Source organism: Phalangium opilio, unplaced genomic scaffold (assembly GCF_054372755.1).
Source record: "Phalangium opilio isolate 3A_F unplaced genomic scaffold, DU_Popi_V2 ptg000059l_1, whole genome shotgun sequence".
In the NCBI taxonomy this organism is placed as follows: domain Eukaryota; kingdom Metazoa; phylum Arthropoda; class Arachnida; order Opiliones; family Phalangiidae; genus Phalangium; species Phalangium opilio.
The window spans coordinates 804,967-810,589 of NW_028324176.1; positions in this window are offsets into that span (position 1 = coordinate 804,967).

A 5,623-nucleotide genomic window follows, 5' to 3' on the forward strand; every position below is an offset into this window, starting at 1 on the left:
TGACGAATTCTCGACATCCTTTGTGTACTTGACTCCATAACGACTTACGAGTAAATAAATTATACAATAGTAAACTTGACCTATTTATCTATTAATAGACCTGTCAATCTTTGATTGATTGAAGAAATATTTTCTTAACAATACATCTTCACGTAATGTCGTAAAAACCCAAGAAATGACGCATCATCTCTTTTGTTACAATCCTTTTGTTGAATTACCAAACCTATTGATGGCTCATCCTTTTGTTACCATCTGCCACCTGGATGTCAATCTTATGTCACCTATTGTTGAGTGACAAACAATAGTAGACGTGTTTAAACACGTCCGGAAGGTCAACGTACCATTGACCAATAGAAGCTTAGGTAACCTTCCACCCCCCCTCCCTGCTAATAAGCCTAGAGAAATTTAGTATAAAATAACGCGAGAAAAAATCAGAATATCGCATTCGTACTTTAGATGTCGTAACATCAAGATGGATCCTGAATCACTTCGCTGGAATTTGGATGAATTAGCTGTAAATAGGCCTTGGCCCCTAACTTCATTATACAAGTTTTATTTTTTCCTATGTGCCTATTTACACATCGACCCTGCTAATGTACCCTCAAGTTTACCGACTTTTATTATGAACGGGGGTCTAAATATAATTCAGACATTCCTTGATGTCATTGAATACATGAGAACCGTCCCTAGAACACCGGAAGACTGCGATACAATTGATCAATTAAACGACTTAAGTAACTTAATTCCTAGACCTTTAAATATTTCCTACGCCGAACGCATCGAAAGACGCCGGAATGAATTACTACCCACTAACCAGGAAGAATCCTTAATCGCCGATTTCAACAACCCTCAATACGATATAGAGATGGCGGCATTTTTGAATCAGGAATGTCAACAAAACGACCCTTTTGAGTACCTGTCTCTGAACTTCTCCGACTACCTGCCCAGTGAACAAGAATCTCTCATGGACTCGGAAGAAGCCGAGGCCAATATGTACGATCAGTGGGGTGACGGCTACCCCCCTTCACCTATTCAGGATGTCCCCCATTGCGAAATCTTGGAACAGAGCGAAAAATTCTATGGACAATTTAATATGTATGGTAGAGAATTAGTTCTAAACATTACTGACGACCCCTTTGATAGCATAAATACTATTACGGATCACGTATTAAGCGAATATCTACCCACTGATTATGTCCAAATAACATTGAGAAGCCTTGGCATAAATTGTAGGTCTGAATTAGAATTATCCTTTAAAAGACTAGACCAAGTAGATCCCTCTATTCTCTTTGACCAACTAGCCGAACTGCTTTACGACGACGAAATTGAACATTTTTTTCAAGGTCCCATAAAAATAATATTCCATATAGTGAGAATTCCCGAAGGGTATGGCCGATCTAAACGTCGTCATCTTAAACCCTTCAGTATTTTCTCAAGGGATCGACGGGGGATTCTACGAATTGCATCCACCGATAATCTATGCTTGGCCCGAAGTCTTTGTGTAGCTGTTTCTCATCGTGACTACATGAACGACAAAAACAACAAAGAGTTGAAAAACCGTTACGTGACCATATCACGAATAGGCCCCCGGGGTACACTCCAAAAAACAGCCGCTTTAGAGCTATGTGAAAAGGCGGGAGTCGCCCTAGACGAATGTGGTAGCCCCGATTCTTTTCAGAAATTTAAACTATATTTATCGGCCTACTCCATCTTTGTATATAAATTCGAAAATAGGGTACCCATTTTAATATTAGGCGAAAACGACCCTACAGACACCAGACCACGCCTCTTTCTACTTAACGAAAATAATCACTACAACGTTATTACAAATTTAAAACCATTGTTTAGTCACGAGTACTTTTGCGAGAAGTGTCTCACTCCCTACTGGCGTATTCAATCTCATAAATGCAACGACTGGTGCTTTAAATGTATGCGTCCCACTATTTGTCATGGCCGTGAAAAAACATGCGGGTCATGCTTGCGAAAATTCTGGGGTGACGACTGTTATAACAGTCACTTGGTTCCAATTGGTAACAAAAAACCTCTTTGTGAGAGGCTCTACCTTTGTAAAAGCTGTTTTAAAACAATAGATTTCGCAAACCGCAGGACTAACCATACTTGTGGAGAAATTTTTTGTCAAATATGTGGAAAACATCAACCTAGCGATCATTTATGCTACATTCAAGTGATTAAGGATAAAGACCCCAGCGTTATCCCCTCGAAAAAACCTCGTCGTAATATACCTGAACTAATGTATGTTTTCTTTGATGTGGAATGCATACAGACGAAAATATGCCAGGAGAAGTTGGGGGCGTATGAACATCAAGCTATCTTATGCGTCAGTATCTCTGCTTGCGAAGACTGTATAGAAGAACAATCCCTAGATTTTAATTGCATCAAATGCAACCAATTTGGACCTCGCAAACAACGTTTCACTGGTGGAAAACCTATAGCTGCCTTCCTAGACTACTTAGTCAGCTTATTCGACGTGAAGAAAGTCATTGTATTATCGCATTTTGGCAGCAATTATGACAACCAGCTATTAATTAGGGAAATAATTAGCAGAGATGAGAAATTTGTACCTGAATCACTGAAAATTAACGGCACGCGCATTTTAGAGATGAAGCTATCAAATCTATTATTCCTTGACTCATACAATTTTATCCCTGTAGCTTTATCTAAGTTTCCAGCTACTTTCGGACTCCCTAATGCTGCTAAAGGATACTTTCCACATTTTCTTTTCAACGTAGTGGATCACGAGTTTGATATAGACAGACAGGAGGAGACTAACTACGTGTTAGAAAATACTTTACCACCTACAGAAGCATATGGTTGTCAGTACTTTACCAGGAAAATCTTGGACGCCTTTATGAAATGGCACAACTCAGAAGTCTGTAAGGGTAAAGGCTTTAATTTTTTAAATGAGCTTTATTATTATTGCGAAAACGATACTCTACTCCTATTTTTAGGATGTTTAACTTTTCGGTCACTCCTACTTAAAGTTACGAGCGTAGACCCATTTAACTGCGGTTCTATTACTCTCCCTGGGGTTTGTTCCTATGTGTATCGAAAAAATTATCTCAAATCCAACACCATTAGCATCATCCCAACAAACTATTACAGACTTGGCGAAAATCAATCTTTAGGCGCCATTGAATGGCTTGAATGGACTTCGCATGACAGAAATATCCCCATTCAATCCTCTTTTAGAGGCAAAGAGGTTAAAATCCAAACCCTAAAGGTAGATGGGTATTGTTCAAACAACAAAGAAGTGTTCGAATACATGGGATGCTATTATCATGGATGCAAAATACACTTTCCCATCAATAGAAACAAGATGTTACATGGTGACCCTACTGAAACGTTAAACACGCGTTACTCGAGAACCGAGAAGAAAATTAGCAAACTAGAAGTCCTCGGATATACAGTCAATGTCAAATGGGAATGTGAATGGCAACAAGACAAAACAAATTATAAAAAAACGTCTTGGTTTGGACCAAGGCCGAAAAAACAAACGATATGTGTGAGGTTTATCAATTGACTGAAGTTTCAGATATTGAAATTTTTTTCTAGTTATTTCTATCCACTCAATCCTTAATCAATATTTAATTCAATCAACTGATTTTACTGTTAATCGATCTAGTCCCTCTAAATTAATTGAAAAAATTACATATCTACGCTTTTTCAAGAACAATTACATTTTCCGAAAACATTTTATTATGAAATTAATTATTTTGAAGGGAGTACGTGTTGAGGGATCAGTATTGAATATTTGAAATGTTTTACTGGATGTCTAAAAAGAGCAAGCGAACTTTGGTATAACTCGAATGGAAAATGTAAATATTTAATAGATGCCAAACCAGGGTGTTGCGCGAATTTATACATTTAATTTCGTATATCGAAATGCTACATTTCTATTGTCGCCTCTATGAAGGTGAAATTGCACTGGAACTTCCATTTCCGTACTTCAGAATTTCTTGGTCATAACTCAGTCTTCATTTGAAACGTCACCACCCCTTTCTACATTGTTGGCGCTACTTTTACACCGGTTTCATATTACGCGTAATCATTTTAGCAAGCGTAAAGATCATTTCGGAAAGCACAGTGGCGAGGCCACCATTGGGGTGTATTCTCCCTCGCACCAAGGGTCATCGCCAGACGGTGCCAAAGTTCACTACGGGCAGGAGGCTAGTCAACTAGCACTGCCTATAGCGGTGTTTCTAAGCGAGCGAGAGAATGAGAGAAAACCCCCCAATGGCGGGGTCACACCTGTGTTTTAGTTTCTCTGTATGTAATTTCCAAAATGGTCCACTCACTTACAAATGCACACCGATTACACTGAGTGATCGGTCGTTCGGGCGCTAGCGAGTGTCAAGCCATAACCATAATCATTCATGTACACGAATGTTTTATAGTGTTGGGTTAATAAGGTTGGTGGGCCAGTCCGGAGTGTCATGTACCGTTTACTAATGTGAAAAGGTTTCGATCTATTGGCTGGGTGTGTTGCGACGGCTCAGATGACCCATACACTGGAAACACTGGTTATTATAAAACGCCATATATTGGGAAAATAGAGGAAGGGAAGGGGTTTCGGAGTTAAATGTGACCTTCTTGGCATAACTAGTAATAAATGATGTGTTTAACCATATTATTTCCGCGGGAAATGAATATAACAAGTCATTGGTAGTGGTACTGAGAAGTATTTCTGTTTATGTGATCTTTACCCTTTACCACACAGGATAAACTTTGTTGCTTTGTCTTAAGTAGACGACATTCACTGTAAACGACAGTCTTATCAACAACTTAAAACAGATTTAAACTTCTTTTGGTGCAAACTTGAAAATTTGTCAAGCCAGCAACAATTAAAACATTGTCCGTCAAGGTGCTAGCAAGTTAGTGTTGATCGACACGAAATCCCTTCAAAATAATTAATTTCATAATAAAATGTTTTCGGAAAATGTAATTGTTCTTGAAAAAGCGTAGATATGTAATTTTTTCAATTAATTTAGAGGGACTAGATCGATTAACAGTAAAATCAGTTTATTGAATTAAATATTGATTAAGGATTGAGTGGATAGAAATAACTAGAAAAAAATTTCAATATCTGAACTTCAGTCAATTGATAAACCTCACACATATCGTTTGTTTTTTCGGCCTTGGTCCAAACCAAGACGTTTTTTTATAATATCTGTCACTTCAGTCTTAATGTAATTAAATTTTGAATAATTATGTTTGCTTTACAGTCATACCATTGCACTCTAAAATATAACGGTGCATTCAAACGCCATTTATGCTGTTTTTTCCTGTGGCAAAAAAGACATCATTTAGGGTGTACTTTAACCCCTTTTTTATGATCAATTCACGCCATTTTCTAATATTATTTGCAAGTATTGAGGAAATATTAGGCATTTATGCACCATTTACAGTGGTTTTTAACATCTTTTTTAGGCAATCTGTTGAACTTCTAATATTAATTAATTTAATGGTGTTAAAAGTAGGGAAAAAGTACGCTTTTATTAAACCAAGTGAAGTGAAAAACTGTGAAATAGTTGTTAAATATTTATTTTTTCCATATTTAGCACCACGTTTATGGTGTAAAACAAACCCGTTAATACACCATTTC